This window comes from Pagrus major, chromosome 10, assembly GCF_040436345.1.
Source record: "Pagrus major chromosome 10, Pma_NU_1.0".
NCBI classification, from domain to species: Eukaryota; Metazoa; Chordata; class Actinopteri; order Spariformes; family Sparidae; genus Pagrus; species Pagrus major.
In genome coordinates this window covers 5,312,923-5,324,328 of record NC_133224.1, presented here as the reverse complement: position 1 = coordinate 5,324,328, position 11,406 = coordinate 5,312,923, and the positions used below count along the sequence as shown (strand labels likewise).

The following is an 11,406-nucleotide window of genomic DNA, read 5'->3' as shown; positions in this document are numbered from 1 at the left end:
ACAAATTGATCCAGAAATATCTTCCGCCGGCTTTTCGGCTCGCTTTTCTATTTTGGGCATGTCAAACACCTGAAGCCTCTGCGGGTAAATGTAAAGAAGGGGGAGAGTGTAAGAGACGCGACATGCGACTTATCGTACGTACACGGCTTCTTCTGTAGCGGACGCACGGACTCAATCGATTAGCCGTACAAGATTTTGCATTATTCACTTTCATTTGGCTGTCATGATTGTTGTAGAACAACTTGAATGCTCCTTAAACAGCCAAGTCTCATTGTGAAAGTCTACTGGAGGGATGAGCAACATCTCCTAAAAGATATTCCCTCATTTGGTTTTTGATTTAGTGACTGTCAAACTGTAGACCGTAGGGAAATATGTGCATTTTTATTTTTCAAATATTAACTTTTACCACCGTGTCTGCATCTTCTGAATTGGAAAAAAGCAACAAACTGTCTTCTATAAATAAAACACAAAGTTTCGGCAAACGTCTAAGGTGAAAGATCTCACTTGTCCATTAGTGAACGTCTTCTAACTTTCAGTTTAGGGTCTAACGACTTAATCATGCAGCTTTTCTAGACTTTCTAAATGTAAATGGACTGAATTGATCAAACTCAAAGTCATGTTGTGGGGGTTGTGATGCTAAAACAAACTTCAGCCACCATTTTACAGCTTATTTCACAATGTAAGCTTACGGGAAAAAAAGGTCTTAGCATCATCAGCCTTAGCCAACACGCCTGTAAATCCATCTTCGGAGAGCTTGTTCGATACTAAAAATCATCTTCCGGATTAAATGTCTTAAAAAGGTAGTGATAGGAGTGTGTTGATAGTAATTGGCTGGCTAAGGTTTTAAGGATTTGTTGGTCGAAAACAACCCTTAGCTTCTGAGATGCAATAGTCAGAAACCATGACAACCATAACAGCCTATAGATCGCAGTCTCCTTCCGTGAGCCGTCTGTATCTGGATCTGATCATTTTGAAGTGCACCTGCATCAGATCGTAGATGAATTGCAGCTTGTCTCTCTTTCCCTCTGACTCACAAACACATGCAAACACACACGCACACAGCAGCTTCTGGCTGTCACTTTTTGATGCATAAATTTTCCCAAAAAGAAAAAAGCAATCAGATGCCAAGCGATGAAACACACACACACCTTCTCCCTCCCTCATTCAGCCATTCACACACTCAGAGTCAACAGTGCGCTCTGCATACGGGTGTTAGCTCGGGGATTATCAGTCGGCCTGTTTGCACATGTAAAAGGGGTTGTCAATATATTGACCAGACAAACGCACAAGCTGAGATAAATGAGGCATTCTCCGTAACAATAACACTGGGACTGAAGGCAGATATGATGTGTCAGAGTTCAGCGAAGTGATTCTTTTCAAAAAGCTGTCGCCTGAAGAGGAAAGACTGCCGTGTTGCATAATTTTTACATCCCTTCCAGTGACTTTGATGGAAAAAGTCTACTTTAAAGTTTGAAGTGGGATTGTTAAGAAAAAGTAGAAGTGAGGATATTCAGCGTGAGGGTTACTGTGAGCTCACCTCAACAGAGATAAGAGACAAAAGGTGTCGTTCGTGTCATTTAGGCACTGAAAGACCTCAAAGAAATAAGAAGCGACACCAGGAGACAAATGAGCAGAGGGTCTACAGGTCGTCTGTCATTTTTAATCTTCATCCTCTCTGAGGGAACAAGCCAGTTGCCAGAATAAATGTTAGCTAAGTACGCTTCTGCTAAACCACAGATAAGTTAAAACTTGACATTTCTTTATGTTGCAACTTAACATTTGTTTAGGTTGAATATCTCACTTGTCACAACGCTGTGCTCTGGTTAAGTTTAGGTGCAAAAACCCCTTGGTTGGGGTTGGGAAGGCACCATGGTTTGGCGTAAAATATGTTTTGGTTGCCACAAAAAACAGCTGCAAATGGCCTGACTTCCCGTGAAAAATATCCAGCCTTGGTCGCCACAATAACAGCTGTAAATGATCTGACTTCCTGTGAGAAATAGCTGTCTTTGGTTGCCACAAAAACAGCTGTTTTAACTTCCCTTGAAAGTAGCCGGCTTTGGTCACCACAAAAAGCTGGAAATGTCCCCAGGTCTCTTTAAAAGACAGCCGGTTTTGTCGGCACAAAATTGTCTGGAGATGGTTCGACTTCCTGTGTAAAAAAAAGACAGTTTTGTCACCACAAAAACAGCTGGAAATCACCTTCCCCTCCATCTTTGTGATGTGAAAGTCAGTTAATAAGCATATACCCTGAACGTGATATGCCACATTTGGTACAAATGTCAAACAAACAGACTAACTTCTCCTACCTAAAAGCTTAAATGACACCGGGGACAGAAGCACAACTGAAACGGTTGTCAACTGTAATCAAATATAAAAAATGTGTAATGTTTATCCTGCTTCTCACAGTAACAAAGACCTCATGCTAAGCGCTGTCATTGCGTTCACTGCAATTCCAACCGAGTTACACAATTCTCCAAATCTCCACCACACAGCCGAGCACACAGCCAGAAGTTTTTAAACACATACATTTCCTCGTTCTTGAATAGTCTGTAGTCTCGGCAGACATCAGCCTCCGGTCCTGATGAATCACATCCACTGAACAATTTCCATATTTCTCTCCCTCGACTTTCAATCGGAACTGCATCATCCTGATTGACTCATTTTTCAAATGCAAATGGTCTCGGAGCTGTTCTGTAAATGAGGAAATCATAGATGATTTTTTTGATGTGACATCTCCATTTGAGCTATAGCGAGACTCTAAAGGTCTTTCGAGGCTCTGGGCCATAATGTGTACGAAACAAAGAAAAACAAGCTGAATTCTACTGAAAGCGTCACGTTTGACAGGAAGTACAGCTTTTTGACTAATTAGGGTTAGACTCACCTCAATCCTGACCTGATTAATCAAACCCTGACTCCATCTGCATGTCTAATAATGTGATAAACTTAACTACAATCCCCACATATGAGCTGACAAGCAGCAATGAACCGCAGAAGGGAAGGTCAGAGCCTCCAAGTACACAATGAGACCGCCCACTCTTTTATCACGCTGTCAAGTCAATTTTAGTACATTTTTATGCAGCCCAATATCATAAATCATAACTTTACCTCAAGGTGATTCACAATTTGTACAACATTCAGACAGAATGAGCTGTTGTGGTGATTCGCCGCAGCGTTGTGCGACTGACTGAAACAGTCATTCTTATTTTTTAAGCGACCCGGGGGCCTTTCTTGACGTTTTTATGGCGTCAAAAGCGGCTGTCATTAAGGAAAAAGAACATTTTAACTTATCTGTGGTTTTGCAGAAATAGCTAACATTTATTCTTGTAATTTGGTTGTGTAAACAGTTTTGTCTGATTGTAGCAGAGAATCAAATCTGTTGGCATTAAATATAACTTTACAGAAATAGCCAATCGTCTTGCTGATGGTCTCGTCTGCTGATGTAGGTCACAGAGGCTATCTCTATAATTAAATGAGTCGTTTCATAACCAGATAAAACGTCCTTGTAGCCGCTTAAATTGTCCGATTTGATTTTTCCTAACCTGTTTTCATTAAATGAAACTTTATAAAAGCGTGGTGATTATCATTCCTGAGTCAGACTTGGCGAGTCAGCCAGGATGACTCGTCGCATTTCGTCAAGACATGAGAAGACACACGTCACCAGTCAACATCCAGCAGCATTCATTATGATGCTCCGGGTCTGACCTTTGTTTTCTGTCAATGGAAGTATGACAGAAATAACACGATGCTCAGAATAAAATATGAGACAGAAGGATTCAGTTCTGGATAAATTACACACCGCAGTCCACTTCACTTTGCATCCAACTCACACACACAAAAGGAGGAGACCTGGCCTATTCATCGCTCACCTCCAATCAATATTCTCCCTCGGTCCCTGTCCACCTGATTGAGAGGGATGAGAGGGTTTCATGTGATTGCATCAGTTAATCAGTATCATTACAGCCAGTCTGGCTGCTGCATATCAACCTCTCCTCACCCGTCACAGCCTCCACCTGTCAATCTATTCTTACCTTCAATTTACATACTTTTACTCTTTTCATGCCTGTACCAGTCCGTCCCTCATTAGGTGTGAGAGCACATCAAAATCAGAACTTGTTAATGTCATCTTGAGACTTTTATCCATACCTCATGAGGCATACATACATAATGTGATGTGGACTTAATATGGATGGAGCTTCCAGGTCCACTGTTTGCATTGTATGTAAGCTTATGAGAAAATAACTCTACTTCTCACTTGATTTATTACCTCAGTAAACACTTTCCTAATGAGTGTATGGTCTCAATCTCTAGTTTCAAGTCTTCTTCATCAAAATATGAGGTTCAATTTGTAAATTTTGGTCCCATTTACAGTAAAGTAGACGATAAAGGAAGGTATGCTTTCAAAAAATAAATAAAACAAGATGGCAATGGGTGTAATGGATAGAGCTAACAAGGAAAACCTGGGCACAGGTTTGGAGGCAGAGCTCCGTTCAGTCTTATGAAAGTGGCGCATAAAGCCGAAAAGTTTGACTTCCCAATTATGAAAACAAGCGGATCTTCCACGTTGTGCGGCCCATAGAGCGTGGGCATAAGAGACTTTCGCTGACTGACCCAGCAACCATGAAATTGTGCCATGGTTTTTATGTTTTATAATGTTTTACTTGCATGTTGGATATGTTTTGACTTTTACCCACTGGGTGTCAGTTAGCAGAAACTGTACTGTCACCAGAGCGTTGAGAAAAAGTATCTGTGAAAGAGAATGACTTTGACTGATTCTGTCATCTTTGGCCTTCCATATAAAGTATTAGACACTGGTCATCATGTAAAACCCTTTCATAAAGAAAACATGAACAGTGTGAACACGATAAACATTTGTTTTCCTGTTGAGAACTCCTCTCAGCTCGCTCTCCAGGGCCGTCATGGCATGACTAACTCGCTGCCAGCAACTACTGCTTTTCACACCAAACAGAAATATATTGATTTTGCTGTGTAATATTGCATGATTGCGTGCCAGGTACGACCTGAGCTTTTAATGGGTGTGTTTTGAAATGCATTTGGAAGATATGTGGGTGTGTTTGCCTCTCTTTCTCTACGGATCAGAAGCTTGGAAGACGCATCTTTTTGCAATCCAGTAAATGGTGACGTTCACTTGTTTTGGCTCGAGGGTGACACGTTACGGGAAGGTAATGAGAAAAACATTTTTTAAAAAGACTCGTTCTAGGCGAGTCTTTAAAAAAGACTCTTTTTCTTTTTAGTCCCTGCACATCCCACAAAAGGTGTCACTTCTTCCTTATGCATTCAGACTGTCACAGGGGTTTGGGTTTGTGTTAATGTTTCATTTTCCACTTCCTGTCTTTGTCCGTTTTCTCGTTATACTGGTTTGTAATACGTCTGCTTTGTTTTGTTCATTGTTTGCACTGAGTTTAGCTTTTTGCTCTTAAATTACTCATGGTTCATTGCCAGCCTTTTACCTGTCTGTCATTGACTTAATTTGTTTGTGCAGGTGGGTTATGGATTTTCTTCAGCTTTCATTACAGCTCGCTTTTATTTTTTAAACTGCCTGCCTGGGTGTTCTGCATTTGGGTCCTGTTTTAGCCAAACGTGACACACTCAAGCTACAGCTGGAGAATAGATTACTAGAGTCTGTTTCTAAAAGTGACATTTGCTTGTGGATGACAAGCTAACTTGCTAGCCATGCTAGCGCTAGTCAGTCCAGATACTTGGAAGAAAGACGACAGGATAGAGAGAACTCCCGTTTTTGTTTATTACGAAATTTTGGCCACCTTTTCACATGATTTCCTTCAATATTAAAGAGGGAAAATAAAGCTCTCCAAGTTCATTAGCCTGCTAAATGTCAGCTAGGAAACGTGTTAGGTTAGTTCTGTTGCAAACGTGAAAACAGGTGTACACAGTTTATTCAAAAGATAAAAAAAGGCAGTTGAATCTTGCTGCCTTTTTTTTGATGATACGCTTGCTAGCTAACAACTAAATTAGACAATTTGTGAGTCACTGAATGTTTTTTTTTTCCTCGTTATCGTAGGCTAACCCTTTACCATTGTTTCCGGTCTTTGTGCTAAGCTAGGCTAAACATGGATAGCCATGGGTTGAACCTACAGATGAAGCTAAAATCAATTTTCTCTCAGTTAGAAAAATAGGTAAGACAGGTCCAATCTGCTCCAAACAACTATCATCAATGGCGCACACACACACACACACACTCTTAACCTGGCAGGGAAGTGCACCTCATCTCCCCTGGCCTGCAGGATCAATCAGGTGAAAAATTACATGCACTGTTTCCAAGTGTGTTTGAGCACTCATCAGGTGTGTGTGTGCGTATCACCACTCTGATTGTCGGCATGTGGCTTTGTGTATTTGAACATCACACAGGCCTCGAACGCCCTTCAAGGTTCACAAACTTCCTCTGAAATGAAGCCCTAACTGGGGCCAGATGTACCTTATTTTTTCATTTCCTTTCAACTTTTCTTTTTTTTAAATTCCTAATTTTCAAATATTCACACATGAATGCGACTAACAGTCCCCAACAGGCTGCCGTATATAATTCTTGACAAACCCGCACTCCAATATGTTCTGGGTGGCTGATCGGAAACGCTAACTCGCAGGCAGCCTGAAGCGACAGAAACGGTCTCATTGTTATTCTGCGGCTGTGATGGCGTTTTAATTTTTTTAGTCTCTGCGGTGTAAGCCGTGTTTTTGTGAAGGTTCCTCACACTGCAGCTGACAGAGGACAACACAAAGATGACAAAAAGGAAATCTGACTCAGGGACGAGGTACAGACTCCTGAGAATAAAGATGATTTATTTCTCTGATGTAGAAGCACTTTTTGTGTGTCAATGAACAATGTTACTCATTTGAATTATACTGAATCTTGTTATGTTTTTTACCAATATCTTATTCTATGAGTCCAGAGGCTTAGAAGAGAAATGATGATTGAAAGTTCACCCATCACTTCTGAGAGTCCTTGTCCTCCATGATGTGTCTCATTTGTGTGGTTTTAGAAAATGAAAAGAGAAAAATCGAAGCTCAAAAGGAACGAAGACGAGACAGAAATGTGAATTTACCTGCAATATATCTTTCACCACGAGAAACAAAGCTCGTTGAAGGTTTTCTTTTCATCGCAGTCAGAGTGAAGAGCAGAGTCACGGGGAAGAGAAGAGAAAACAGCGACCCTGTAAGAAAGTCACACAATAAAAAGCCAATTAAGAGGTAGAACAACTGTGGCATGTAACAAAAAAACACAATGTGTCCATGATTACTGGCAGTACTTGGCATGATGCTTCTGGTGAAAACAGTAGATAGAAAAATAACAACCATTATGAAAAAAGAGCAAGAGAGCAAAGCAGAGAGCACATAAAACAGAACAGAAACATAGACAGCAATAAAAGAGTAAATGTATGGAGGACTTAAACTGCCAAAATCAAAAATAAATAAGGAACTAAATAAATGGATCAATAAATTAATTAATATTCATTAAGAGTAAATGTAGACAAATTATAAAATGTGACAAACTAATATTTCTGCATTGTTTTATTTGTCTTTATTTACCTTTACCTAATTAATTTCACCTATTTATTTAGTTTACCATTTAATTTTCCAGTTGAGCCCATGACACACTTTGCATAATGATAATGAAATGTAAAAAGAAAATACATTTCAATAAATAAATACATTTAACTAATAAATAAACTGGAGAATTAAATGGGAAAGTAAATAAATAGGGGAAAAAAATATCAATTTATGTCACATTTTATACATTATCTAACGCCTTTGTTTATTTTTAATATTATTTTTGGTGCATTTAACAGCATATTAATGTATAAATTGAGCCGTGTATATATTTATCCATGTATTCATTTGTTTTTTGTTTTGGCAGTTTCAGTCCTCTGTACAAACAAACCGCATTACTGAATAAAACCAAGAAACGGATCAAGTCAGTTGCCATAAATGCTTTGAACTAAAATTTTCTAATACAAAAAGGTAAATAAATACAAAAGAAAAGACAAAAACTCAGATTGGGTCAGTTTTGTCAGTTTCAGTCCTCCATATAATCAAACTAGGCCAACTAGAAACAGATGAAATCAATGTGCTTTAAACTTAAATTTAAAAGAAGCCACTGACTCAGCCTGCTGAGTTACCTCGGGCGGGGTGTTTCTTGAGCCTCGGGGCTCTTACTTCAAAAGCTCCGTCCCCCTTCAGTCCTCAGCCGAGAGCCTGGAACAGATATAAAGCTCCTGCCAGAGGATCTCAAAGTGCGAGCGGGGTCACGCTGGGATAAAAGATGTGAGATATACTGAGGAGCTGCGCTGATTAAGAGAACCCTAAAATCAATGCTAAAACATGCTGGAAGCCGGTTTAAAGAAACAAGGGTCATGTGTTCAAACCTGTTTACTCTGGTAAGAAGGGTTTTTCTGGTCTGTGTCATCATGCAGAACTTTCTTTGTTTCAGGTGAGTTTCAGGGCTCCTCTGGGTTGATTGCAGCAGATTCAGATCACCTGTGTGCAGGGTGAGGAGACTGGCTGCTGATTAATGAGTGACAGCAGCTTGGGGTGTGGAGACGCCATTTTGTGAAGGCTTAATCAATCAATCAATCAATCAAACTAAAACTATGACTGGGGCTCATGAAGTGCAGTAGCGTGCATGCTCCAGATCAGCAGTTAAACAGTCTAACAGCTTGTGGAAGAGAGGTAGGGAACAGCCCCCAGGTCAGTCTGATTCTGTCCTTGACTCACTGCAGCCCTCAGTCCAAATACAGCAGATAGTTAGCCTCAAACCCTGCTCTGTTTCAGGTTTCTTTGCTGCTCCTGTTCTTTCTAGTCGAGGGAAGTTGTGAGCATCAGAAGTCACCTGCATCAGGGCCGTGCTTTATTTGCGCAAGAGTGTTGTTTGCCTTTCTGTAGCCTGGTGGCTGCAGGTTTCTTTTGTTTGTCTGAACTGAACCCCTTCATATCCGAGCCCCTCTGTACATCTTCAGATATTCCCCATTTAATTATATTGGTGACTTTAGAGAGATGGTAAAATAAGTATATTTCAGTTTCATTATCCCCTATAGAGGCTTTTTTTATTATTATGGAAGTATTTGTGAACATTGGCCTTCCCCTTGAATTCATATATTTTATTTTTATGGGGTTTTAGGCATTTCCCTGGCAGTACAAGTCAAACCAAACCAGGGCTAAAACACCAGAGAATATATCATCAAACCAGGGCTAAAACACTGCTGAATATATCATCAAACCAGGGCTAAAACACTGCTGAATATATCATCAAACCAGGGCTAAAACACTGCTGAATATATCATCAAACCAGGGCTAAAACACCAGTGAATATATCATCAAACCAGAGTTAAAATACCAGTCAATACTCGACCAAACTAGACATAAATCATTGCCGAAAATGGACTCACCACCACTGAATAACTGACAAATAAACCAGTGAACATTGGGCCAAGATGAGACTAAAATACATTTGAATAACAGTCTAAAACTGGACTGAAACATCACTGTATATTGGACCAGAACAGGGCTAAAACAAGAGTAAAACACTCGACTGAAAAACAAGTTGAATTATAGGCTAAAACAGGTTGAAACAAGGCTGAAAAAATATTAAACCAGAGACGGGTTACAAAAAGCAGTGAATAAGAGCTAAGACACCAGTGAATATTGGACTCATAACTGTCCCAAGTATCTGAGCAGAAACAGGAAACAGACAACGACACCTCACTTTATAAATCATTATAAACAGCAGCACACTGCGGAGCTCGCTGCAGCTCCGTCTCAGAGCTGAGTCACTGTTTGTGTAATGACTCACGGTGAAGTTAAGATGCTGCCATTGTTAGTGAGCCTGTGTTGAACCTCTCCACCTCATCACTGTTACACAACCGACTGTGACTAGTCATCATTAATCCGTGACTCTTTGTCCTTACACTGGTATAAAAACAAGCGATGGATGTTCTCTGTTGTCTTTTGTTACTTGATCTTGTTGTTCTGTATTGTTCTGTAGAGTACAAATGCTTAAGAGATGCACAAAGACGGAGTTCTTTGAGCTCTGAGCTGTAGAAACGTGTGATTTCTTTGTCTCTTTTCCCATGATTCAATGCACATTTTAACTGAAATTTCACGCATAAGCATCTTTTAACCTGAAGTTGTGAACATCCATGTCTTTGTTGTGTGACTGTAGGATGTCTTGCTGTCTCTAATGGGCCGTGACGAGGAAACAAAAACTACTTACTCATCTAACCGGCTAAAAAGCCTCTCTACAGGCACACTGGATGGCAGCAATGTTTTCCAGTAATGGATTACTTCTATGAAAAACTAACTAAATAACGGATTACTTGAATAACAGATTGTTGTTACCCCCAACGCTGCTGCCGAGGGGCAAAAAATGGCTAAAAGGACTTTGGTAGAATCATCCCAAATTTAAAGCCACATTAAAAGAGAGATCTTTTATCTGTTTGCAGTAGAGACACTGTTAGGAGATCCAGATTCACAGCAGTAGCAGATAAGCACTGATGGTGACAGCAGCAGCTGTCGCGGTACTTGTTCTTGCAGGACCATCAATCCTTGTAGCAGCGGTCGTAACAGCCTCAGTAGCAGCTGAATCATTCAGTCGTGGATCACTTCCTATTCCCTTAACTCTTCCTCCAGAAACATGAACTCTGAAGAGGCTGTAGGCAGCTGCTTGTCGTGGTTCCTCTGAGTTTCCTACTTTTTCTTCTGAGCAGAATAAAAAAATATATCTGACTAAGCAGTGAGTCACTGTTATGGCCTGCTCTGTGTGGATATCACATCTTCATATTTGCCTTTTAGCTGGATGTCTTCACCCTCCTGACTTAACTTTCCTCTACCTCCATCTTTGTTCCCCCTTTTTCACATCTGTTTTCTAAGCGCGTCATCTTACTCGCCACGTGGGGACCGATGACTTTATGGGGACCTGCATTTTAACTGACTTTAAAAGAGCTCCAGAGACTCCCCCGATGTGTATGCATGTGTGTGAGAAACACTTATGGCTGCTGAAGCAACCAAACGCCGGTTCAGGACTGTCGCTGAGGCTGCAAAGAGGAAGATTAAAGCAATTTACTCTCGTGTCTCTCAACCACACTTGATCTCTCTTTTCTCACACACACAAACGCAACAAACACACAACTCTGTACACATTTTTACCGACTAGCTCTTCTATTGTTTGGTCATAAATCATTTTGATGCGTATTGTCTTCACAGTGCGGTGAGCAAGGTAAAAGTTTTTAAGGGAGGTGAGACAGCTCTGAAATGAGTATTCAGGATGGGGTGTTTCTCACACTAACACACACACACACAAACACACACTGTCTCTTTGTTGCTGTTTACTGTTACTTTCTCTCCCTTCACTGAACTCTTAATGTGCAGGAAAGCCTCTGC

General features: G+C 40.5%; 1 long non-coding RNA gene across 6 annotated transcripts in view; it reads right to left on the bottom strand.

The window, feature by feature from the left end:
- The window catches only part of LOC141003181 (uncharacterized), a 102,501-nt gene extending 94,017 nt beyond the window's left edge, over positions 1-8,484 (bottom strand). For 5 of the 6 annotated variants that reach the window (XR_012179684.1, XR_012179686.1, XR_012179683.1 and 2 more), the window contains exons 1-3: positions 8,397-8,484; positions 8,151-8,281; positions 7,077-7,184 (exon numbers count right to left, since the gene is read on the bottom strand). This is a non-coding gene — a long non-coding RNA (uncharacterized lncRNA). Of the gene's footprint in view, positions 1-7,076; positions 7,185-8,133; positions 8,282-8,396 lie in introns of all 6 variants that reach the window. The other variant, XR_012179685.1, reaches the window with a different exon arrangement.
- Between the last annotated feature and the right edge of the window lie 2,922 nt (positions 8,485-11,406).